The 25,636-nt window shown below is 46.1% G+C and overlaps 1 protein-coding gene across 5 annotated transcripts in view; it reads left to right on the top strand.

Annotated features, from left to right (window-relative positions):
• The first annotated feature begins 839 nt into the window (after positions 1–839).
• The window catches only part of Wdtc1 (WD and tetratricopeptide repeats 1), a 59,571-nt gene continuing 34,774 nt past the window's right edge, over positions 840–25,636 (top strand). For 2 of the 5 annotated variants that reach the window (XM_021159607.2, XM_021159604.2), the window contains exon 1: positions 13,679–14,095. The gene's annotated coding sequence lies outside the window, so the exon portion shown is untranslated. Of the gene's footprint in view, positions 966–13,314; positions 13,595–13,678; positions 14,096–18,977; positions 18,999–25,636 lie in introns of those variants that run through there. The other 3 variants (XM_021159606.2, XM_021159605.2, XM_029476267.1) reach the window with 3 other exon arrangements.

The following is a 25,636-nucleotide window of genomic DNA, read 5'->3' as shown; positions in this document are numbered from 1 at the left end:
TCCACCTGAGAGGTACCCCAGCTCTGGCTGCGTAATTTTTACGTAATTACTTCAGTGAGATTGCACGGCTAGATGTAAGGGGGTCTAGAGTAAGTAGCCTGCCTAACTCAAACTGAAGGTTGGGTCTCCGGACTTTAACATGAGGGAAGCCACAGAAGTCTATGTAGCAAGGGTGTGGACAGACTACTCAGTGACTCAGCCAGTCACACAGTCGTAACTTCCCGATGTCTCCAGTTTGCTCCTCCCCCACCCAGCCCTTTCAGCTGACATAAATTTGCGTCACAAGCACCCAGTAGGGCGCGGTCAAATTCCCTAATAAATCTTTGTATTCCAGAGGCCTTGGGCATGATCTGGGATTAGAAATTAGCCTGGGCTGCATGGGAAGCTGGAGACCTATACCGAGACACTGTCTCGAAAAGGCAAATCAATCCAGCGTGGTGGTACATGCCTGACTCATGATCCCAGCAATCAGGAGGCTGAAGCTGGAAGAATCAACGCAAGTTCGAGGCCAGCCTGGGCTACACAGTGAGTTGAGGCCAATCTGGGCTACAGAAGTGTAGCCTATCTCAACACACACACAAACCAAACTCCAGAACTAAACAAAAAACCCCACCAAACTAAACAAGACAAGAGGGGTTCACCTCCATGGCCCACCTCGCCAACCTCTTCCTCAGCCTGTTTCAGCCTTCTTTAGAAGCTCTTTGTAGCCACACCCACTGAAGGAGACAGGCGGGAGATTCCTAGGCTGGGAGCAGTTGGGCGGAGCCTTTTGCAAAGCCTTGCTCACCCTCGGTCACTAGCCCCTCCCACCCCAGTGAGAAGAAGCCAACCTATTGGCGGGGAAAGGAGATTTCTGGAACAGAAGAGGAAGAGGGGTCTTCAAGTAGCGGGCAAGCTTTCGTGCCATCAAGAGAATTGCCAAGCTGTCTTCCACGGGACCGTCACGGAGTCACAAATATGTCCAGGTCAGAAGCCGGAGGTGGGGCGGGAACGGAGCGGGGTTTGAGATGGGAGATATGAGAAGAGAGGTATTGGTGTGTAACTTCTAGTAATAGTAGTAGCGGAGTTCAATGGTCAGATTGATTAGATCCTCATCGCTCACCAGAAGGAGTTTTCCGTGTCCATATCTTTTATCCCTTCGCAGAAAAGCAAATGGCTCCTGTTACTAAACAACGCTCGGCGCCGGACCCTGTAGGTATAGCTTTGTTCTGTCCCCACAGCATCTCTGTGTTAATATTCTTGTTTTATTCATTCATTTGGGTTGGTTTTGTTTTGGTCGTTCGAAGCAGGGTTTCTCTTTGTAACCGTGGTTATCCTGGCACTCACTCTGTAGACCAGGCTGGCCTTGAACTCACAGGGATCAGCCTGCCTGCCTCCGGAGTACTAGGGTGACAGGTAAGCACTGTCATGCCTGGCTGGCTGGCTGGCTGTTGGTTTCAGACCCTGTGTCATGAGTTCTGCACATCTTCACTTCTTCCTGACCCTTCCCAAAGTCCTGGAATTACTGGTATCTACATATAGATTCCTATTTGGGGGGCTTTAGGCTCACCATCTAACATCTGAGGACCATCTCTTGCTCTTGGATATTGTTATTGCTGTTGTTGGTGTTGGGAGACACTACTGGTTCTGCTGGGATTAAAAGCTTGCACTGCCACATCTGGCCTGTTTTGTTTAAGATTGTGTCTCACTACGTAGCCCTGGCTGGCTTAAACACAGGTCACACCTGCCTCTGTCATCACTCCTGGCTTGTTAATTCCTTTTTGTTTGTTTGTTTGTTTGTTTGTTTGTTTGTTTTTCGAGACAGGGTTTCTCTGTGTAGTCCTGGCTGTCCTGGAACTCATTCTGTAGACCAGGCTGGCCTCGAACTCAGAAATTCGCCTGCTTCTGCCTCCCAAGTGCTGGGATTAATGGCGTGCGCCACCACTGCCCAGCTAAAAAATTTTATTTTATATGTGTGAGAATTTTTACATGAATGTATCTTTGTATCACTGTGTGCCTGGTAACAGTGGAGACCAGAAGTGGGCATTGGATGTCCTGAAACTGGAGGTTTTTCAGCTACCACATGGGTGCTGAGACTCAAACCCTGGTTCTCTGGAAGAGCAGCCAGTGCTCTTAACCACTGAGCCATCTTGTCTAGCCCCTAGACATTGTTTTAAATGCCAAAACCCCAGATTATTTGGTTGTTGTTATTGTTTTGTTTTGTTTTGAGACAGGGTTTCTCCGTGTAGCCCTGGCTGTCCTGGAACTCACTCTGTAGACCAGGCTGGCCTGGGATTTAGAGGTCCCTCTGCTTCCTGAGTCTTTGGATTAGAGGCCACCACCAAGAGCTCACTGAGTAGACCAGGTTTTGCTTGAACTTGCTGACATCACCCTGCCTCTACTCCATCATCATTGTTACATTTACAAACAAGTACCTGTTGTTTTAGTATGTGTGGATAAACAAACCTATATTCAAGGTTTAAATATATTTATTTTTAGATCCCAAAGGACATACACTTTGAATTTCACCCACCATTTGCAAGTGGCTTCTAAATTTAGTGCTGGGATTAAAGGCATGTGCCACCACTGCCTGGCCAGGATGGTGACTCTTTATGCGCATGCCTCTGCCTCCCAAATGTTGGGATTAAAGGTGTGTGCCTCCCAAGTGCTGGAATTAAAGGTGTGAACCACTGCCTGGCTATGGATTCTTTCTTTTTTTTTTTTTTTTTTTTTTACTTATTTTATTTATATGAGTACATTGTAGCTGTCTTCAGACACACCAGAAGAGGGCATCAAAGGTACTGGGATCAAAGGTGTGTGCCACCACCACCTGGCTTATGGATTCCTTTAATCCCAGCATTTGAGAGGCAGAGGCAGGCGGATTTCTGAGTTCGAGGCCAGCCTGGTCTACAGAGTGAGTTCCAGGACAGCCAGGGATACACAGAGAAACCCTGCCTCGGAAACAAACAAACAAACAAACAAACAAACAAACAAAAAGAGTTATTCTCATAGGATTGTTCTGGTTTAATTTGGTTCTCCACCTCTTATTTTTTAGCATTAGGGGTAAACTTTCAATGGGCTCTAGGTTGTTGGTCCCACAGCTCCATAGATGCCTCTTCGGGGGAGAGGTGAGCATTATATGGATGGGGATTATAGACAATTGAGCTATTTCCTCAGTGAGGGAAGGGACAGACCCCTTTGCTATCATAGCTTGTCTTGAAGGAATTAAGCTTCACTCTAATGCCTTTCTTTTCCAAGGCTAAGCCTTTATTTAAAGGACTCTGCCTTTGGATGGAACCGACCCCTCTCACCCTCTAAGGTTCTTCATGTCTGGTAAAATGTCCAGATTTGATTCTCAAAGAGTATTTATTCTCTGTAGATGGAAAGCATTTGCAATAGAAGCCAACAGGCAAGTTCCAATGGACTCCTTTTTGCTCTATGAAGGGTTTCCAGTTGGCAAGTAATCAATAAATATGATATCCATAGTTAGGACATCATCTGGTTCAAGATTGGTCAGGGCTGCATGCACAGAGATGAGCTTAAAGCTGCTCTTTGTTTCTGTCCCCACTGGAAATGAGCCGTCTCTCTGGTAACCCTGTAGAGGGATTTTATAAAAAAAAAAAAAATGTAAATATGATATGTGATTTCTCTAGTGTGCAAACATATCAATTAGAAGCTGTATCTGAGTTTTGTCCCTGAGGGGTGGGTGGGATCAAAGGTGTATGCTACAATCACCCTGCCCAAATATTTTATCTTTAGTTCCAAGTCATTCCAGGTTTTAGAGATTTAGAAAGCATAGTTTGAGGGGCTGGAGAGATGGCACAGTGGTTAAGAGCTACTGGTTGCTCTTCCAAAGGACCCAGGTTCAATTCCCAGCACCCACATGGCAGCTCACAACTCTTTGTAACCCAGCTCCTGACCCTTTCACACCAATGCACATAAAATAAAATATTAAAAAAAAACATGTTTGAACTGCAGGAACCCTTTTAATTTACTTAAAGCATTTTAAATTGGGGTTGGGGATTTAGCTCAGTGGTACAGCGCTTGCCTAGCAGGCACAAGGTCTGGGGTTCAGTCCTCATCTCTGAAAAAAAATTTTTTTTTTAAGTCTCTTAACTTTGTTTTTAATGCAAAGCAATAAAACTGTCCTTTTTATTTAAGAATAAAACTCAAAAGCTTGATGTCCAACATGACACATGCCCCGTGGCCGTCTCTCGTCTAACATTCTAGCATGAAATTAAGACACACAGTTGAAGAAAACCCATTTTGCGGGGCAGTGGTGGCGCACGCCTTTAATCCCAGCACTTGGGAGGCAGAGGCAGGAGGATTTCTGAATTCGAGGCCAGCCTGGTCTACAGAGTGAGTTCCAGGATAGCCAAGGCTACACAGAGAAATTCTGTCTCGAAAAACCCAAAAAAAATTTTTTTTAACTCATTTTATTCATTTATATTTCAGATTTCTATTTTACCACTGCCTGGCTTGAAGTATCTTCTATTCCTAGTTTCTTCTAGAAATTTCTCATGATTGGGGTGTTGAACTTGATTAAAAGCCTTTTCTGCATCTGTGAAAGGGTTCCGTGTAGCCCAGGACGGACTCTACCTCCCAAGAGCTGGGATTAAAGGTGTATACCATCATGCCTGCTTTTCTCCTCTCACCTCCCTCTCCTATTTTTTGTGATGCATTTCCTGTAGCCTAAACAGGCATCAAACTTGCTGAGTAGCCAAGGGTGACCTTGAACTTCTGATCTCCCACACCTCTACTTTTTTTTTTTTTAAAGATTTATTTATTTATTATATGTAAGTACATTGTAGCTGTCTGACATCAGAAGAGGGAGTCAGATCTCTTTACGGATGGTTGTGAGTCACCATGTGGTTGCTGGGATTTGAACTCCGGACCTTTGGAAGAGCAGTCGGGTGCTCTTACCCACTGAGCCATCTCACCAGCCCCCAACCTCTACTTTCAACTGGCATCAATCCTGGTTTATGGGATGAACCCCTGGTTTTGTGCATGCTTGGCAACTGTTCTACTAACTGGGCTGTGTTCCTAGAATCCCTGATCCGACCCCTTTTTAGAAGTATAGAGATAGTGGTTTTTTTTTTTTTTTTTTTTTTTTTTTGTTTTTTTGTTTTTTTTTTTTTTTTTTGAGAGGTGATCTCATTACACAGCTCTGTTTGGCCAAGGTTGTCTTAAATGCTAGCAGGTCTCTTGATCAGCTCTAGTATAGGATTACAGGCATGCACAGTCATGCCTGGTGGTAGTTTAGGGGATTTTTGAACAACTCATTTAGTATTTCATTTTTTCTTAGTGAGCTTGACAAATGTGTGAATTCTGCTTGTTCTTTGGGCCGGCAGATGACCAGACACAGTGAGGCCACTTGACCCACGAGATATCAATCTTTTTCTACCACCCCAACATATAACAGTAACAACTTTGAGACCTCTGGGACCATGGCTACAGTGTAACTGTGGTAACTTTGTTGATCTTTTAGTTCTGGATTGTAATGGGTATGCCCCTCACTAGGTAGCAAGCTGAGACAGGGTGGGTCAAGAGCCCTCTAAGGCAGTAATGGCATCTTGACTCAAACTAGAAATAGAAATGATAGATTGGAGAGATGGCTCAGCAGTTAAGGCCACATAACTGCTTTTCCAGAAGACCTGAGGTCAGTTCCTCACACTCACATTGGGCGGCTCACAACAGCCTCTAACTCTAGCTCCCGGGGATCTGGTGCCATCTTCTGACCTCCGTGGGCATTCACACACATGTGGCATACATAAACACAGGCACAGAATGTAAATGAAATAAAACAAATCTTAAAATAATAATGAGACCAGAGAGACGGTTCTGTGGGTAAGAGCGCTGGGGCTCTCTTCCAGAGAATCTATGTTCTATTCCCAGCACCCACATGTAACATCAGCAGCACCAGTACCAGGAGAAGCATCTGTAACTCTAATTGCAGGGGATTTGACATCCTCTTCTGGTCTCCTTTGGGTACCTCCACATAACATGTTACACAGACATAGATGCAGACAAAACACCCATATGCACAAAATGAAAACTAATTATGGCTAAGGGCATAGCTTTGTGGTAGAGCACTTGCTTGTATGTACAGAGCTGTGTGTTCAGTCTCTAGCATACACTCTCCCCGTAAGACTCCCTACTTTCTAAGGCAATTTTAATCCTTATGTTTTGTTTTGTTTTTTTGAGACACGGTTTTCTTTGTGTAGCCCTGGCTGTCCTGGTCTTCCCCCAGTAGACTAGGCTGGCCTCCAGCTCAGAGATCTGCCTGCCTCTACCTCCCCAGTGCTGGGATTAAAGGTGTGCACCACCACCAACAGATGGTCCTTTCTTAAGCCAGAACAACTTCTGTGACCATACATGGTTTATAAAAATAGAGTGGAATTTTTTGCTTGTCACCCACATTGTGAGTTTTGCGGTGGCCAATGGCCAGGAAGAGATACCGCTTCATCTTGCTGCAACAGATGGCCACTGTAGTACCATGAAAAAAAGAGCCTTCCGGTTTCCTTCCCTCTGCCCCTACCTCTCTGTGTTAAGTCTCTCATTCCGCCTGTCTATCCACCTCCTAATTATCTCCCAGATCTGCCCCTTTACCAGGGACTTTCCTTCTTTGCCTGTGTCACTGTGTTTGTCTCCCTGTCAGCTTTCCTGCCTTCAGTTTGGCCAATGCTGTTCAGTTTCTCCATAACGTAATCCAAGTGATTGGTCTGTGGCTCAAATGGCCAGAGACAAACTTCACAATCTTAGTGTGGCTTTTTAAGATCCTTCTCATCTGCCCACAGCCTCATTTTCAACCACACTCTGCCCTGCCTGGTTGGACTAGTTCCTCAAATGCACTCAATGGTATCTCTTCCCCTGCAAACCTGGCTTCTTCAGGTCACTCTGGTCTCAGCTTGGGTACCACTTTATCTGTATAACTATGGAATGGGTGTTGATGAAACTGAGACTCTAAGGGAAAAGCCGTTGCAGTTAGAAGCCGTTGCATCATTAGAAGTGATGAAGGCGAAGCTTATGTTCCAATTCCAGTCATCTTGAGTCATAGGCTGATGTCTTTTCATCCCCCAGATTTTCTTGGGTGGCTCTGGCTTTGACATGGGTCATCAGGAAGCAAGAGGCATCAGAAGAAATAACATGAGCTGCCATGTGGGTACACCTCCATGCCAGAAGAGGGCATCAGATCCCATTACAGATGGCTGTGAGATGCCATGTGGTTACTGGAAATTGAACGCAGAACCCCTGGAAGAACAGACAATGCTCTTAACCGCTGAGCCATCTCTCCAGTGCCCATGATACACTTTCTTGATAGTGGATAGGAGATGCTCCAGTTCACTGTGGGTGAGCCACACTGGGACAGTGGTCCTCCCAGGTGTTATAAAAAAGCAAGTTGAGCAAAAAAGTGGAGTTCCTTTATGGCCTCCAGATTCTTGCTTTGAGTTTTTGCCCTGACTTCCCCCTCAGTAATGAAGTGTGACCTGAGAGTTGTAACATGAAATTAACCCTTCAACCCCCACTGAAAACTGGTTCTGCTGTTTGCTATGCAATAGAAATTCTAAGACACTAGTTCTTCTGAATATCTTAGATTCTAGATTGGTACCAAGCAAATAACTAGATGATAAAAGTGATTAGAGTCAAAGTCATTTATTGATCTTTGGGGGTTTTTTCCTTAAAAAAATTTTTTTTAGCCGGGCAATGGTGGCACATGCCATTAACCCCAGTACTTGGGAAGCAGAGGCAGGTGGATTTCTGAGTTTGAGGCCAGCCTGGTCTACAGAGTGAGTTCCAGGACAGCCAGGGCTACACAGAGAAACCCTGTCTCAAAAAACAAACAAAAAAATTTTTAGGGCTGGTGAGATGGCTCAGTGGGTAAGAGCACCCGACTGCTCTTCCGAAGGTCCAGAGTTCAAATCCCAGCAACCACATGGTGGCTCACAACCATCCGCAACGAGATCTGGTGCCCTCTTCTGGAGTGTCTGAAGACAGCTACAGTGTACTTGCATATAATAAATAAATAAATCTTTTTTAAAAAATTTTTTTTAAATCATTTTATTCATTTATATTTCAGATGATATTCCCTTCCCAGCTACCCATCCACTAGCCACCATCCCATCACCCTTTATTGATCTTTATTATGCACTAAGTATTTTTAACATATATTATTTCTAATTAGCCTAAGATGGGCATTTCCCCTCCCCCTTCTTTTATGACAGAGATTATCTGTGTAGCTCTGACTATCCTAGGATTTACTCTGTAGACCAGGCTGGCCTCAAACTCAGATCTGCTTGCCTCTGCCTCCCAAGTGCTAGAATTAATGGTGTATGCCACAATGCCCAGCCTAGAGATGGGTTTGGGAATTTTTATTTTTGTTGTGCAACCTGAGGTTCACAAAATGAGCTTTCTCTGAACTGTTTTGGACCCTGGAAGCAGGGACTTTGGAGATCTTTCTGAACTGATCCAAGATTATTAAGGAAGTTTGTGACTTTCTACTTGCTGACACTTTCAGTAGAAAAACAATCAACCTAGGAGCCTAATAAAGGAGGAGTCCATCAAGGCACAGGCCAGACTTAAGACAGAAAACTTTTGGATAGTTTTGAAATGAAAGTTGTGGCTCTACTCAGCACTGCCACAAAGCCCTGGTTTTATGGGTTCAAAAAGTAAGAGGTCAAGAAACATCTTAGAACATTTTCTAGAATTACCACTAAAGTATTGCCCACATTTTGTGTGGGGAAAGTGTGTGTGTGTTTGTGTGTGTGTGTTGGGGGGATTGGGGTGAGGGGCGAATCTGATTGCTTCTGTCCTCCTTGTCCTAGAGGAGAGGCAGTGTTCATAGTCAACCACTAGGTGGCACTGTGAAAGGCCGGCACGCTAATTACCATAGTAGAACCTATCAATTAATTAGAAGGGATTTCAGATCACGAAATGTAAACTGTTTTTGTGTGTGTTTTGCTTCCTTTTGGGAGGGGGTTTCTTGAAATATGGCCTTGCTCTGAAAACTCATAGCAATTTCCCTGCCTCAGGCCCCTAAATGATATGATTGCTAATATGTGCCTCCGTACCTGGGTTAAGACTCCTTGTTTCATAGAAGAGACATGAGGTCTGGAGAAGTAATCTGCATCGCCCACTTTTGTGATTAGACCAATCCTAGGTCTAATTGTTCTCAGATTGTTCTCAGTGTGGTGTATCTACCCATCAGTGTCCATTAAAAGACACACAAATTCCTTCACCATCCACACTCATCATGGTGCAAGTTTGTTGAAGTCACTGACATCTTCGAAAGCCTCAGACTTCGTTCACAGAATAAAGGGTTGGGCTGTATATTTGAGATGTCAAGAAGGTCATAGTAGGCCACTAGGGGTATCCTAATTTAAATTAATTAAAGTTATTTGTAATTTAAAATTCTGTTCTTAGCCCCCTTTCCACAGCTCAGCAGACAGTTGTGGGCCGTAACTACTACCTAGCAAAAGGGCAGGACATTTCCAGTATCGAGGGGTTGGTTGTATCCGCATTGAATGGTATTTAAGGTGCTTCTAGCATTATCCTGTGTGTTCCTGGGTGCCAAGAGATGGGGGGACAGGGAAGTTGTGGATGTTAAATGCATGTGGCTTTCTATCTCTCAACCTGAGTTCCTTTCTGAGATAGGGTCTCGAATATCTTAGGCTGACCTTGAATCTGCTCTGTAGGCAAGCATGACTCTAAGCTTTGGTCTTTGCTCCTTTACCTCCTAAGTGCTGGGATTCCTCTTTCTCTACGCTCAGGCCCCCCAGCTTCCTCTAACAGCACCCTTTATATCCCTGTATTAAATTAAGAGTCCACATCTGTGATTGTCTGGGTTGATCTTCCTGACGTGTCCTGTGTTCCCACCCCTATTCCCCAGCTGGACTTGGGCTTGCTCACCACTAGCACTGAGCCACATCTGCCCCACATCTCCCCAGGTTTGTGCAGATGTTAGAGTTGGAGAGCTACAGGTTAGGGGAAGAGCACAGTCTCTCCTTTCCTTGGATGAAGCGTAGCCCAGATTGTGCTGATGGTGGCTCTCGGTCCTGCAGCTTCCTTCAGTTAGTGCCAATCATCAGGACTTAATGGCAGCACTGGGTAAGTGGCAGGTGACCATCATGTTTTGAGAACAGAAGTAGAAAACGTGGCATGCTGTGAAGGATGAGAACAGTGTACTGACCTGAGGAATGGACTCAGTTACAGCTTGCATGTATATTCTAATTCCAGTCTTGTTGTAGCATGGGTTTCCTCTGTAAGATAGCTTTCAAGAAGTAACCTGAGTTTGAACCCCAGAACCATGTTGAGGTAGGACAGAACTGACTTTAAAAGTTGTCTTCTAGTCCCCGAAGGTACACCATGCCATTGCCATGAGCCCCCCCCATCCCCCATCTCACACACACACACACACACACGCACACGCACCTACCCGCAAGCAAGCAAGAAAGAATGGAGGGTTGTTAATATGAGAATACTCAATTTCAGGTTGACTTCTGTGGCGTTTGTCCTGGAGTCTTATAAGATGAAAGCAATCCAGCAGCTATCTCTGCAGAGCCAGCCGTCAGTTGGGGGATCCTTTGATGTTCTTGGGGAGGGAAAAAAACAGCTATATTCACTACCATAAACTATATTTGAAAATGCTCTGTCCCCCAGAAAATCAGAGATTGTTGGAATTGGTCCTTTGCTTACACCTCCCTTAACTGGGTCCAGAGTGTCATAGAAACATAAGTGTTCCTACTACTGAACAGGAGACTTCCACTAATCTCAAGGGTTCCCAAAGTCGCCCAGCTCTGCTGGTGAGGCTTTCTTCTGTTAATCTGAGTACACTCCTGGCTGGAAGATATGTCAAATTCTGAACTGAACATTTTTTTCTCAGTGGTCTTGGGAATCAAAGCTTGGATCTTGCACGTTAGGCGAGTGCCTTGCCAATCAGCTGTATCTTACCTTCTCTGGGGTTTTTATTTTTTTCTATGGAAATGAGTGACTTAGTCAGGGTTTCTATTGCTGTGATAAAACACTATGACCAATAGCAACATGAGGAGGAAATCTTACATGTCCTGATCACAGAACATCATGAAAGGAACTCAAGACAGAACCTGAAGAAGAGTCCAAAGGAGTGCTACATTCTGCCTTGCCCCTCAGGGCTTGCTCTGCCTGTTTTGTTTTACAACTCAGGACCACCTGCCCATGGGTAGCACTACCCACAATATGCTGGGCCATCCTGGGTCCTCTCAAACCAATTATTAACCAAGAAAATGTCTCACAGGACAAGCTGATGGGAGCTTCCTTGTATGAAGGTGACAAAATACTGGCCAGCACAGAGTAAGGAAAATATGTATCCTTTCTAATGTAAGTCTAATAAATTAGTGTCTGTCAATGTATATGTGCATACATACATACAAATACTATATAAGTCACCAAGCTTGAGGGCTCCAGTGAATACCAGCCAGAAAATAAGCAAGTGACTGTGGATATTATTACTTCTGGTCATCCCTTGCCAGCAAACATTCATTCTGAATGCAGATATATACTGTCGCAGAAACACAATCCATTCTTCTTTCTTGTCGTTTCTGCAACCTTGTCACCTAGAACAATTCCCAATTAAAATAATGTGGAGGGCTGGAGAGATGGTTCAGAGACTAAGAGCCCTGGTTGTTCTTCCAGACGTCCTGAGTTCAATTCCCAGCAACTCCATGGTGACTCATAACCATCTATAATGGAATCTGATGCCATTTCCTAAGATGCAGGTGTAAAGGAAGATGACACTTATACACATAAATCAATGTTTTTCTTTTTAAATAACGACTAGTAATGGATTAGAAATATCTAAGTTTTGATGCTGAACTCTACTCTTTGCTGCCTGATTGTGGGAGTGTTGTTTAATCCACTGGAAACACTTGAGAAAGATGCAGGATAAATATTAGCTACTTTGTAGCTTTATTGACCCAGTCACCCTAACGAAGACTGTAGGCCTAAAGCTAGGACCTGTGGATACATGATGTCAAGGCCTTCAAGTCTTAATATCTGTGGAGTTTTTGTTTTTTTTGAGACAGAGTTTCATGGTGTAGCTCCAGCTAGGCTGGAACTCACTGCTAGCCTCAGTTAATACAGGTCCACTCACATCTACCCCCACATAGTGGAGGTATGTGTCCAGCTGAGTATTCTCTCTGTCTCTCTCTGTCTCTGTCTCTGTCTCTCTCTCCATACAGCAAAGCAGGAAAGGTCAGGAGGCATGCCCCACAACTTTTCTAGAAGATGAAGACTGACCTGAATTCACAAGGGTAGGATCTTCTCCAAAGAGAAAGAAATCAGTTTGGACTAATTCACACAAGTGGTCTGAACAGAAATGAGCAAAGACCAGACACTTATGGGAAGAGAAACTTAGGACCAGTACTTTTTTTTTTAAGATTTATTTATTTATTTTATGTATATGAGTACACTGTAGCTGTACAGATGGTTATGAACCCACATGTAGTTGCTGGGGATTGAATTTAGGACCTCAGCTCACTCCAGTCAGCCCCTCTAGCTCCAGAGCAAAGATTTATTTATTATAAATAAGTACACTGTAACTGTATTAGAGGCACCAGAAGAGGGCATCATATCTCATTATGGATGGTTATGAGCCACCATGTGGTTGCTGGGATTTGAACTCAGGACCTTCGGAAGAGCAGTCAGTGCTCTTAACCACTGAGCCATCTCTCCAACCCAGGACCCTCTTAAGTGCTAAATGTTTGTACTTAGTCCCGAGCACTGCCTGGTTTCATTCCTTGTTTTCTGACCAGTTGTGTGGCCCTGGGCTAGCATCTTTTTAAGCACTTTATGCTTGTTTCCTCTTTTTAAAAACATAGGAACAATTGTATCTATCAAAGAGAGCATGCCCAACACAGTGAAAATAAAAGTGTTATTAGTTGGACGTTGGCATCCTGTGTACCTACCACTCTAAGTTAAGAGAAGAGAAACGAAAAGTGATTGCAATGCTTTTGAGTTGAAGCTCCTGGTCTCTCTCCCTTAAGTTATCTTTACTGCCACCTTTGTCACCTTGGAACTCCCTTAGAGAGTAGGGTGTCTCCATTCTGACTTGGAGCTTGAAAGTCAGAAGAGCAGTTACTCGGCCAGTATTAGATAGACCTTGTCTGCCATCAATCTGGGTTCCTAGAGCTCCCAGGTCACTCAACATAGGACCTTTTCCTTCCAGCGCCTGAAGATTCCAGCATGGAACGTGTAACTTCAGCAGCCCCCTAGAGCAAGAAGGAGCAGGCTGAGGCTTTGCTCTGGGAGGACTCAGGGTCTTAGCCTTAGGTGTCCCCTAATTTACAGCATCAAAGGCAATTTTTGATGAGCTCTTAGCCCTTGGAGGGTCTGTACTGGACCTGGGAGAACATGTGGAATTGGGACTCAGAAAAGGTGTAGTGGGATGGGAGGTGCGTCCAGGTAACTAATGGTAACCGGGCGGGGCAAACCCACGCCGCAGGACCTCTGCGATGGCGAAAAACTACGACTCCCATGATACTCCAGAGCTGAGCCCCGCTTTTCCGCCCGCCCACTGACTGCCGTTCCCGCGAGCGGTGAAGCCGATTGGCCCCGGCAAAGTGGGGGGCTCCCCCGCTAGCAGGTTAGTGGGCGCCACCGGCAGCAGACGTTGACCGGGCGCGCGATGGAGGGGGGGGTGGGGGTGGCAGGGAGGACTAGGGCCCGCGCTCACTATTCAGGAAACTGCCGAGCGCCATCGCCGTAGCGTAGCCGCAGACCGTGAGACGCGGGGCCGGCGCGGAGACTGCGTGGCGCAGGCGCAGTGCGGGACTTCTCCTGGGTCCCCAGACAGCTGGAGGAGATAAACAGAGGAGGAGGGAGGGGAGTGCGTGTGTGAGAGCGCGCGAGGGAGTGTGAGTGTGTGTGAGCGCGGGTGTGAGGCGGTGCGCAGGGGCGGGCGGAGGCGCTGTCCGGCCCCGGCCAGGCGCCGGGCGGGGAGCATGGGAAGAGGCTAGAGCTGCCCGGGTCCCCAGCCCCCTTCCCGGGATCCGCACCCCTGCTCCCGGGAGAGGGGCCGGGCCCCCCGGACCGACATGGGCTCCTGAAGTTGCTCCGCTGCTGGTCCTGGGAAGAGACCTGACAGGTACGGGTCGCCGCCGCCCCATCCCCGCCGCAGACGTCGAGTCGGGGACGGGCTCCCACAGCCCCGGCTCTGGGGCCGTCCGCTCTGGGCCGGTTCCCTGCTTGGGGGCCTGAGCCCGATCGCCTCGGGACTCCGGGGTGTCCCGGGAAGGGGTCAGGCCTCGGCGGCGAGGAAGGGCAGAAAGGGCCGGGGAAGGAAGGCTAGCAGAGGACTGGCTGGGAGGTCGGGGGTGGGAAGGCTGTAGGAGTCCCTCAGGCTCCACCGGGGCAGAGGTAGAAGTCGTCCTATCACGGGACTTTTATTTATTTATTTATTTATTTATTTTTTGCGGAGTTTTTGACATCTGATCTGGTGCCCTGGTGCCGATCGCACTCAGGAAGAAAGGGGCAGGTGGAAGTTTCAAGAGGTCAATGACCTGATCTGCTCTTTCCGTGTCTCTCTGCCTCTCTTTTCCTCTCTTGCTCTCAGTTTCTGTCTCCCCCATACTCCTTTTCTTTCTTTCTCTCCTTCTTCCTCTCCGAGAGAGAGAGAGAGAGAGAGAGAGAGAGAGAGAGAGAGAGAGTGAGTTAGTTTGTTTTCAGGCTTCTGGCAGTCGCAGATGCCTTCAGTGGCTCATCCTGGCACCAAACTGAACTTTGCCAAGGTGTTTGCATCATCATCGACTGTAGCGCTGAGTACAAAGGGTCTCTGCTTGGGAGTGGGCTATTAGTACCCACTTCAAAGGGTAAATAAGAATCGGTAGAGATAAACTGCAAACCCACAGGATCTCTTTCTGAAAAGCTTTAGTGGAGCGTCCCTTCCCACGCCCCACGCCCCCCCCTCCCAAGCCGGGTGATTGGAGTTTCTTGGCGACTTACGGTTTGCTCTCCACTGCAGGTGCATTACCAGGACTAATAATAATAATAATAATAATAAAGGTATGAGGGTTTACATGCGATTTATCTGAGCAGTACAGACGATTTATCTTAGCAGCTGAACGTGACTAATTTCTTGTGAATGTCTCTGGCGTTCTTAAATCTCTTGAGGTAAATGTGGTGGTGGAGCAACTTGAAAGTTTTGTTCTCAAGTTTGAGTTTAGAAGCTGAGTACTGTGACTGTAGCTTTTCCATTCCTTCCAAGGATGGGGTGGATGATCTGATCGGGATAAAGTGTCAGATAAGCTTTTTTTTTTTTTTTCTTTCATGTGTGGGTTTTAAAACAAAGTTTCATGTAGCTCAGGCAGGCCTTGAAATCATCATGTACTTCATGCTGGCTATAAACTATTTTCCTGCCTCCAAGTCCCAAGTACAGGGATTAAGTGGTATAATGCTATTACCCTCGGCCCCAAAGTTTTTTTTTGTTTTGTTTTGTTTTGTTTTTGTATTTTGGAGATAGGCTTTCTCAATGTAGCCCTGGCTACCCTTGCATTCAATCTGTAGACCAGGCTGGCCTCAGACTCACGAGATCTGCCTGCCTCTGCCTCCTGAGTGCTGGGATTAAAGGCGTGTGCCACCATACCTGGCTCCAGGTGTTCCTTTTTAAACAAAGCCTGCGAGATCTCTTTATGAGTCTACCTACTGAGACCCAGTCTGAAAACCCAAGTATAAATAAATAAGTAAAGCCTGAATCAGTTTTGAGAAGAAAATCATTCTGGGGAACTTCTGAGGCAACGATGTTAACATTCTCTCTACCTAGGGCACAGGTGTGCTCACTGCTCTCTGCTTAAGTTGTGAGTGGGCAGGCGATGCTCAGTGAGTGAGCACCCTTGGACTAGTTCTGGTTTGAGTTCTGTATTTTATTTTCTTATAAGCCTTGTATCTTTAAGAATTAGGATTTTGCTGTTGACTATAATACCCAAGTATTTTTAAAAATTTTTGTTTTAGTTTTACATGTATGAGTCTTTTGCCTGCACGTATGTATGTATGTACACCACATGTGTGCGGTGCCCATGGAATCCAAAATAAGGTGACAGGTTTTCTGGAACTGAAGCTACAGATAGTTGTGAGCTGCCATGTGGGTGCTGGGAATTGAACCCTGGTCCTCTACAAGAGCAGCCAAGGCTTTTAATCACTGGACCATATCTCCGGGTCCTCCAAATCTTCTAAAACAGACCAGGGATTAGTTAGCAGGGTTGACTCTGAGGCTCACAGTTGATTTCTTCATTGTTAAATTGTATTTCGTTTTTCTCTTCTTTTGAGACAGGCTCTCGCAGTCCAGTCAAGGCTTGCCTGGAACTCCAGGCAGATCCTCCTGCCCCAGTCTCCTGAGCTCTGGGATTATAGGTGTGAGTCAGCATGTCTGGCATAAATAGTTGGGGGTCTTTTCTTTTAGTCTATTAAATAATTTTTAAAATTATTTTTATTTTATATGCATTGGTGTTTTTGCCTACATGTAGGTTGGTGTGAAGGCATTGGGATACTGGAGTGACACACGGTTGTGAGCCGCCATGTGGGTGCTGGGAATTGAACCCTGGTCCTCTGGAAGAACAGCCACCTCTCCATTCCCCTAAAGGATGCTTTCAGTATAGATTTTTTTTGAATATTTATTTATTTATTTATTATTTACGTGAGGATACTGTAGCTGTCTTCAGACACACCTGAAGATGTTTACATTACAGATGGTTGCTGGGATTTGAACTCAGGACCTCTGAAAGAGCAGTCAGTAGTGCTCTTAACCCCTGAGCCCTCTCTCCAGCCCCTCAGTGTAGATTTTAAGCATGAATGTTAAGAGGAGGAAAGAGTGCTTGGGAGGAACACGCCTCAGAGTGGATGGAGGCTTCTCTGAGAAAGTTGCCTCTCTTCTGTTCTTGTTTGTCTTGGTTTGGTGTTGGCAGCACTGGGCCTTGAACAGTGGGTGCTGGGAATTGAACCCTAGGTAAGCTCTCCACACCACAGAGCTATATCGCCTGTTACCCGTTTTTGTACTTAGGCTTCTTTTTTAAATTTAAAAGTGAAATATATTACTCTGTGTAAGAGTACGTGCACGCAGCATGTCTGCTGCACACATATATGCAGGTACTGTTATATATGCGTGTATGTCCCATTGCTTCTGTGAGACGATTTTTCACCGTCCTTCACTGTGGGCTCTGGGGACTGAGCTTGGTCTCTTAGGCTTGAGCTCACTGAGCCACACGGCTGGCCCTTTATAAGTTTTTGAGATAGGCTTTCCATAAGTTGCCCATGCTCGACCAAATAGTCCGTGCAGGCCTTGAACCTGTGGTCTCCTAGCCTCAGTTTCGTGAGCAACACTGAAGTTGGAGGCCTGCTTCTCGGCCTTAGCAGAGTTGCTGTATTTCCTTGGTACACTGGAGACAGCAGTGGCTGTTCGATACTTGTTTTATTTTTCTCTCTTTAAACTTGAATATGTATGCTGCATGTATACTTTTGCATCTGAGACAGCCCTGGACAAGTGTAATCTAGTGATAGTTGTTTAATGCCTTATCCTGTTTCTTCTTTCATGCTTACCTTCACAGAGTCTCCATTACACCTTTGGGCTGCTGCTGTAGATGGCTAGACCCACAGAACTGGTAGACTGTGCTTTCTTCTTAGCTGTTGTGTATTAAGAAAATCGCCACCAGAAACCTATCAGCACCCTTATTGTTACGAGGTCACAATTTGGGTGATATAAGAAACTTACTGAAGCAGGGCAGTGGTGTCACACGCCTTAATCCCAGCACTCAGGAAACAGGGGCAGGCAGATCTCTGGTCTACAGAGTGAGTTAGTTCTAGAACAGCCAGGGCTACACAGAGAAACACTGTCTTAAAGAAAGAAAAGGGGCTGGAGAGATAGCTCAATAATTAAGAGCACTGACTGCTCTTCCGGAGGTCCTGCGTTCAGTTCCCAGCAACCACACGGTGGCTCACAACCATCTGTAATGGGATCTGACGCCCTCTTCTGCTGTGTCTGAAGACAGCTGCAGTGTATTTTTCCTGTATATAAAATAAAGAAATAAAATCTTTAAAAAAAAAAAAAAAGAAAGAAAGAAAAAAAGGAAAGGGGAGGGAGGGAGGGGAGAGAAGGGAAAGAAGAAGGGGGGTGGGGAGAAAATCTCTTAAGTTAACGCACAGCTACTGCTCTGCGATGCTGTGCGTCCTCTAACTGTGGTTTAGGAGCCCAAGCTGCAAAGAGTAAGGCTCAGGATGGGGACCTGGTGCTTGTCCTCAGATACATGAAGGATTGTCATTCTGTCCTTTAATCCTCATGAAGACACCATGAGGATTAAAGGACAGAAATCTCTTAAGAGTTGGTTGGCTTTGGTTTGATTAAAAAAACAAAAACAAACAAACAAACAAACTCTTTTGGGGCAGGGGCAAAGTATCAGGTAACCTTGGCTGGCCATGATCCTGTTTAACCTCCAAGTACTCAGAGATTCACCTGCCTCTGCTTTCACAATTAAAGGCAAGAGCCGCCCCTCAAGAGTGTGATAGAGGGTTAAAACTTTAATCGAACTAACCAATCTTTTGGTGTCTTAAACTGTTATCCTGTGAAAATATCCAACTGCTTTCTCTTTGATCCGTAAAAAGGTGACATGAATTGATTTTCTGCTTTATCCTGGACCCTTGCCAGGCACTTTGTCTGAAATACCTCACTTAATCCTATCAGAACCCTGTCCCCCCCACAAGGCCGACATGATCATTATTCCCACCTGAAGAAACAGACTCCACAAAGTCAAGAAATATGCAGAGGTTACACAGCCAGGAGTGGTGGGGCTGACCTTCGACCAGGAATGATGTCCATAGGTCGAAGCTCTTCTCTGAGCTAGAGCTGCATCTCCTAGTCCCTAGAGCGAGCAAGCTTGTGAGGGTGCCCGCTCTGTGAATGGGCTGACGAGGACCAGGATAGTATGTGCTTTTGCCTGGAGATCCTTGGTTCCCTGGGAGCGAGGCTTGGACTTAGAGGAATACAGTTTATTGGCTTCCTTCGGGTGAGTTCAGGCCTTAATAGGGGAACCCTGGAAGCCCTGGGCTAATTCTTTGTACTATTAGTAATAGCTTCAGACTCAAAGAGCTTCGTGGCCTTACTGAGCAACACCTAAAACCTTGAAACCCCAGCAAGGGAAGGGGGTAGCCAGCAGGTCAGAGCATAGAAGGCTCTGGTCTCAAGAACAAACAGGCAGCTAGGTGGGCCTGGTGGGACAGGCCTCCCGTGCCAGTTGCTTGGGAGGCTGATCTGGGAGGATCTGCTTAGGCTCCAGAGTGAGTTCAAAGCCAGCCAGCCTTGGCAGCCTGGTGTTGAGGATGGAGGTCAGTGGTAGAGGATCTGAAGTCGGTCCTGGCCAGCTTGGTGCTGCTTAAGGAGGGGAAGACTAGAAATGTCCAGACATTCTTAAGTGAGGGTCAAGGGTCACTGTTCCCATTTTTATATTAAGTACCTTCTTTTAGGATAAGCAAGCTCACCACTGCTAGAGCCAGTGCCAGAGCTGGGTGCCAAGAATAATGACCCTTAATCCTCCCTGCAGCCACCAAGGGAGGGATTAGCCCCGTTTTCTTGGAGTGGGGGTAGGGTTGCAGAGTAGGACCTTGCCCAGGGTGTTACCCAGTGACTCCCAGGCAGTGGTAGGACCAGAACCTAGTACACTTTTATTTTCACGCAGAATAAAACTGCTTATTCTTGAATGGTAGCCAGTCTGTTTAGGAAGCTCCTTCAGTCAAAAGGCTTGTGCCTGGGTGCTGGCGGCTCTCCTGCCTGCCTCTTCAGACACATCTGTATGTGACTGAAGTGGCAACTGTAAAGGAAGGACGTCTAATGCCATCACCTTCCTTTCCCTTGGCCTTTCAGGAGCCCTAGGTTAGAGAGGGGGAGCCTCCGGGCCTTGCCTACAGAAGGCGGGAAACTGTGGCAGGATTTGGAAAAGCACAAATTAAAGATCAAATCCAAGGCAGGGTTTGCTCATGACCCCTGAGTGAGGATGGCATTTATCAGAGCACGCTTCCCTTTGCCTGTTTGTTCTCTTCTGTTGCTTTATGCTACGTATGCTTCGGGCCCAACAGAAGTCAGATTGGCTAACCACGGAGAGCAGTGCTCTGAAAACTCAGGAAAAATGTTCACACAGCCCAACTGTCATTAGAAATCTCATTCAGGCAGAGGCGATGTCAAGGTGAGTTTCACTCAATATTTGCCAGGAAGTGAAGCATTTATTTGGATAAGACCTCCACAGAAGACACTTGTGTCAGACTCCCATGAGGTTCTGTGAGGCAGGAGACTCGGAGGTGTTTCCAGAGAGGCTCTGTGCTGATAGGACAGAGCCTGCTGAGTGTAGACCCCGCTTCTCTCTAAAGCTGTCCATGACATGAAGTTGAGTGCATTGCATCCTGCCCCTCTCCCCCTTTTATTTGAGACAGGGGCTTTCTATATAAGCCCGGGTGCCCTCAGCTTCCATCTTTCTGTCTCCATGACCTAAATGTGGGGTCTGTGAGCCTACACTGAAATAGGCCTGTGTTGCTATGCCAGATTTGGGGTGGGGTTTTTTTCTTGTTTTTTTTTTTTTTTTTTGGTTGTTGGGTTTTTTTGTGTTTTGTTTATTTGGTTTTTTGGTTTTGTTTTTTTTGTTGTTGTTGTTGGTGGTGGTGGTGGTTTTTGGTTTTGGTTTTGGTTTTTTTTGGTTTTTTTGGAGGCAGCATTTCACTGGGTAGCCTCTGCTGGCTTCAAACTCATGATCTTCCTGCCTCAGCCTTTTTGAGTGCTGGAGGAACAAGCATGGGCTGCTACTTCAGCCTGAAGTAGCACTCTTGAATTTTATTATTTGTTTGTTGGTTTTTCAAGACAGGGTTTTCTCTGTGTAGCCCTGGCTGACCTGGAGCTTGCTCTATAGACCAGGCTGGCCTCGAACTCCTGAGATTCCCCTGCCTCAGCCTTGAGTACCAGGATTAAAGGCGTGCGCCACTCCTACCTGTATAAATTTGTGTTTTGTTTTCCTGTGAGTGTTGGTACCGTGGTGGAATCAGAGTGCCACACACTGTTAAACAGATTCTTCATTGGGAAGCCACACCCCAGCCACGATAATTTTCCCTCCTTGCTTAGCTCTGAAGAATGGTAAGAGATAAAATTTGTTTTAGGCAGCTGTTTGGACATGGTCTGATTAAAGATCGTAGCAATAATTGTTTTGTGACCAGTAGCCTGGGGTCTGGTGTGAGACTAGGTTGACTCCCCACTTAATAACTTCATGGCTGTGATAAATTAACTTTTCTGTGTCTCAGATCCTGCATCTGGGATAAGAATAACATCTGTCTCATGGGATTGCTCTAGGGGTCTGCTGTAACACATGTAAACTGCTTAGAATGCTGAGAGAGTATCAGTCAGCGGCTCACTTTCAAGCCTTTATTCCTGCATTCTCCCATCACTGGCTACCCTGCACAGGAGCGTAGGATCCGGTTAGGAAACCGAGGCTTAGAAATGCAGTGCAGAAAGTAGGTACGTGCAGTGGTACCCTTTCCCCTGTAGGATTGCTCTAGCAGAGACACCACTGCAAGCAGAAGAAAAGGAAACTTATATCTTTGCACAATGCAGAATGTTGAAAGGAGTCAGTTGTTACTTGAGCTGGAGGAACCTCTGGATTGTGGGAGTGGCATGTCCAAGGACTTTGGAGGACGTGTGATTGAGGCTCCATCTTTCTCCTGCAGCTAAATAGCAGCATCTCCTTGGAATCCAGTTGGTAGAAGTGGTTTTGTAGCTCATCTACATGTGTGGAAGTTAATCCTGTCTTTTGACCTTGTGGGTCCCAGAATTGGAGCTCAAGTTGTCGTAAAAGGTGGCAAGTACCCTTACCCATTGAGCCATCTTGCGAGCCCTTTTTTGTTTTTTGTTTTTGAGATGGTTTGAATGAGAATGGACCCCAGGCCGGGGGCGTGGTGGCGCACGCCTTTAATCCCAGCACTCGAGAGGCAGAGGCAGGCGGATTTCTGAGTTCGAGGCCAGCCTGGTCTACAAAGTGAGTTCCAGGACAGTCAGGGCTACACAGAGAAACCCTGTCTCGAAAAAACCAAGAAAAAAAAAAAAAAAAAAGAGAATGGACCCCAGTAGGCTCAGATATTTGAATGCTTGGTCCCCAGTTGGTGGAATTATTTGGAAAGGATAAGGAAGCGTCGTCTTATCGGAGAAGCTGGGTCACTGGGGGTGGGCTTTGAGTTCATGCCATTTCCAGTTAGCTCTGTGGATCAAGATATAAATTCTGAGCTACTGTAGCTCTGCACCCATGCCTGCCTGCCTGCTGCCATGATGATGTAGCTCATGTAGCCCAGGCTAGCTTCTAGCTGACTCATACTGAGGCTAGCCTGATCTCTACCTTCCTCCCAAATAATGGTACTCTAGGTGTGCACCACCACTCCCAGTTTGTATCTCTCATTCTATGGATGGGGACAGAGTGCGGGGTCTCTCTACGTTCATCTCAGTTAAGTCAGAGGCTGGTCTAGAGCCTAGGATCCCAGCCCAGTGGACTTTCCTCAGCACCACAAAATATGCTTCAGTCTTCCTTAAGTGGGATAATAATATATGTAATAGCCAGGCGTATGGCTTCCTTGTGGAATTGTTGTGAAGCACATTAAAAGCCTGAACAAAGGCCCTCTGGTAGGCAGACTGCATCATGTGTACACAGGAAGCCACACAGTTAATTCAGTAGTAGTCATTGGCACCTGCTCAGTTCACAGTCAGACTTGGGACCATTAAGAGATGAAGCAGGTGAAGGGCTGGCCTCGAGAAGCCAGAAGCTGCAGAGTTTATGGAGGAGACAGGAACAGTTAAGGACCAGCTTTTGGGTTGAGTTGTGAGTTTGAAGTAGAAAGGAAGAGAGTCTGAAATACCAGAAATGCCCTGACATCAAAGTTACAGTTTAGCATTTTTTTTTTGCTTATTAGTTTTTCTAATTTTAATTATGTGTATGTGTCTGTGGGCATGTAAGGAGCCTAGAGCTATCTAATTCCCTTTGGACTAGAGCTATAGGTGGCTGTGAACTCAAGTCCTCAGCCAGAGTACACCCTTAGCCTGCTGAGCCAGGTTCCCAGTACCACTCCCAGCTGGTATCGCCGTATATGCTTAGACCTGATTGTTTAAATGTGTGGCGATATCAGGTTTTCTATTTAACTAATCAGTATCCCACATTTGAAAATTCCTGTATCTAGAAAGAGTTTATATTCTTTGTTTGTTTTTGGTTTTTTTGAGACAGGGTTTCTCTGTGTAGCCCTGGCTGTCCTGGAACTCACTCTGTAGACCAGGCTGGCCTCAAACTCAGAAATCCGCCTGCCTCTGCCTCCCAAGTGCTGGAATTAAAGGCCTGTGCCACCACTGCCCGGCAAGAGTTAATATTCTTATTTATTTTTAACTAGTTAAATTTTTGAGGAGGGTCTCTCTACTGTCCTAGACCTGTGTTGTTCAGGTTAGCCTGCAGATCTGCCTTCCTGTGCCTTGCAGGTGCTAGAATTGAAGGCGCCCTGCCATGCCCTGCTATGCCCTGCCATGCCCTGCCATGCCCTGCCATGCCCTGCCATGCCAGTAAAGCTTTCACTCATTCTTTTCATGATGGAGCTCAAACTCAGGGCATCGAGCATGGTAAGCGTGTGGCCCCCAGAACTACGTCTTCTTTGTTTATTTTATTTTTTAAAGATTTATTTATTGTTATATGTAAGTACACTGTAGCTGTCTTCAGACACACCAGAAGAGGGTGTCAGATCTCATTATGGATGGTTGTGAGCCACCATGTGGTTGCTGGGATTTGAACTCAGGACCTTCTGAAGAGCAGTCAGTGCTCTTAACCACTGAGCCATCTCTTCAGCCCCCACTACATGTCTTCTTAAAGACTGTTACTCAGTCATTTTTGAGGCAAGGTCTCTTGTAGCCCCATCTATGACGCAATAATAACTCCCTCCTGAGGAAGAAGATTTGGTTTGGTTGATTTTTAGGTTTGAGACAGTCTGGTGGAGCCCTGGTTGGTCTGGAACTTGCTGTGTAGCTGAGAATGGCCTCAGTCATCCTGCCTGTGCCTACAGAGCTTGATTTCAGGGCTTGCACGTGTGCACACACTTCTACACAAGACCTTTAAAATTCTTTCTTTCTTTATTTATTTAGAGACAAACTCTCAGTATGTAGAACCAGCTGGCCTCCAACTCATAGGTATACCACTGCCTTTGGCTACTAAGTGTGGGAGTAAACGTGTGTGCCACCATACCCAGCCTTGGAGAGAAAGAGTTAAAACTCTTATATGAAGAACTCCAGTCCTTGTACATGCTAGGAAAATGTTCTACCCTGAGCAATCTCCTCAGCCAGGAGCTTTCTCACAGATGTTCACAGCATTTTTGACATCAGGTAGTGGATGAACACAGTGGATATCATAAGTGTAGTGCAATACTATTTAGGCATAAAAAGAAATGAAGTAGTGATAGCAAAGAGTGGAAGGATCTCAAAGTTGTGATAATTGGAAAAAGTCAGATCCAGAGGCCATATGTTGTTAGTGAATCATCTGGATTAGGTAGATGCGTGAAGACAGTGGAGGCTGGTGCTGGCCAGGTGCTGGGAACAGAGGGGAAATGGGACTTGTATATTTGCTGGCTGTGGGGTAATGGGAATGTTCTGGAACAAGCTAGGGGTGGTGGTTGCACACCACTGAGTGTCCTAGATGCTGCTGAGTTGTTCCACAAAAGCTATATCCATCGGCCATCGTCTATTCTGCCATCTCTTCCAGCCTAAGCAACTGTTAGTTAACCTGTTCTCCATTTACAAGTTCTAAACACTTGATATTAAAAGGATTTGAGGATTCGATCATATGACATCATCTTTCCTTTGGATAGTTTCAGAGTTTATTCTTTGGTTTGTGAGCTGGTGTATGCACGTGTGTGTTGTAGGTATGTGTGAGTGTGCCTTAGAGTTATGTATGGAGGCAAGAGCTCAACTCGGGTGTGGCCGACTCTCTGTACATGTGTATGTGTGACCACTATCTGTGTGGTTACGATCATGCCAGGACATGTGTGTCAGAGGACCACTCAGGAGAGTTCTCTCCTTCCACTGTGGCTTCCCGGGTTAAACTCAGGTTGTCAGGCTTGCATACCAAGTCAGGCTTTCCCCACCTCCCCACCCCCCAACACACACACTTTTGAGATCTAGTCTAGGCCAACTGGCTAGGAAGCTCCTGGAATCCCCCTGCCTCCCACCTCCCAGCACGAGGGATTACAGGGGTGTGCTGCCAGACCGTGGCTTCTGTGAGCTCTGGGAGTTGAACTTGTTAGCATTTTACAGATATGCAAGCTGAAACTCCTGTGAAGGTTCCTGTCTTCCTGGCATATAGAGGGGGCTGGAATTCATGCCCAGTATGTGTACGATTATACAAGTGGGTGTGCACATGCCCTGGTGTGTAGAAAGGTCAGAGAACAACTTCATGAAGTTGGTTTTCTCCTTCCATGTTACATATGGGTTCTGGGAATCAAATTTAGTTAAGTTCATTAGTTTCCTATCCTAGTAGAAGAAAGTTTCCTAGAAGTCTTAAGCTCAAAACTTGCAGTCAGGGGGCTGGTGAGATGGCTCAGTGGTTAAGAGCACCCGACTGCTCTTCCAAAGGTCCAGAGTTCAAATCCCAGCAAC

Source organism: Mus caroli, chromosome 4, assembly GCF_900094665.2.
Source record: "Mus caroli chromosome 4, CAROLI_EIJ_v1.1, whole genome shotgun sequence".
Classification (NCBI taxonomy): Eukaryota; Metazoa; Chordata; class Mammalia; order Rodentia; family Muridae; genus Mus; species Mus caroli.
This window is presented reverse-complemented; position numbering and strand designations above follow the sequence as displayed.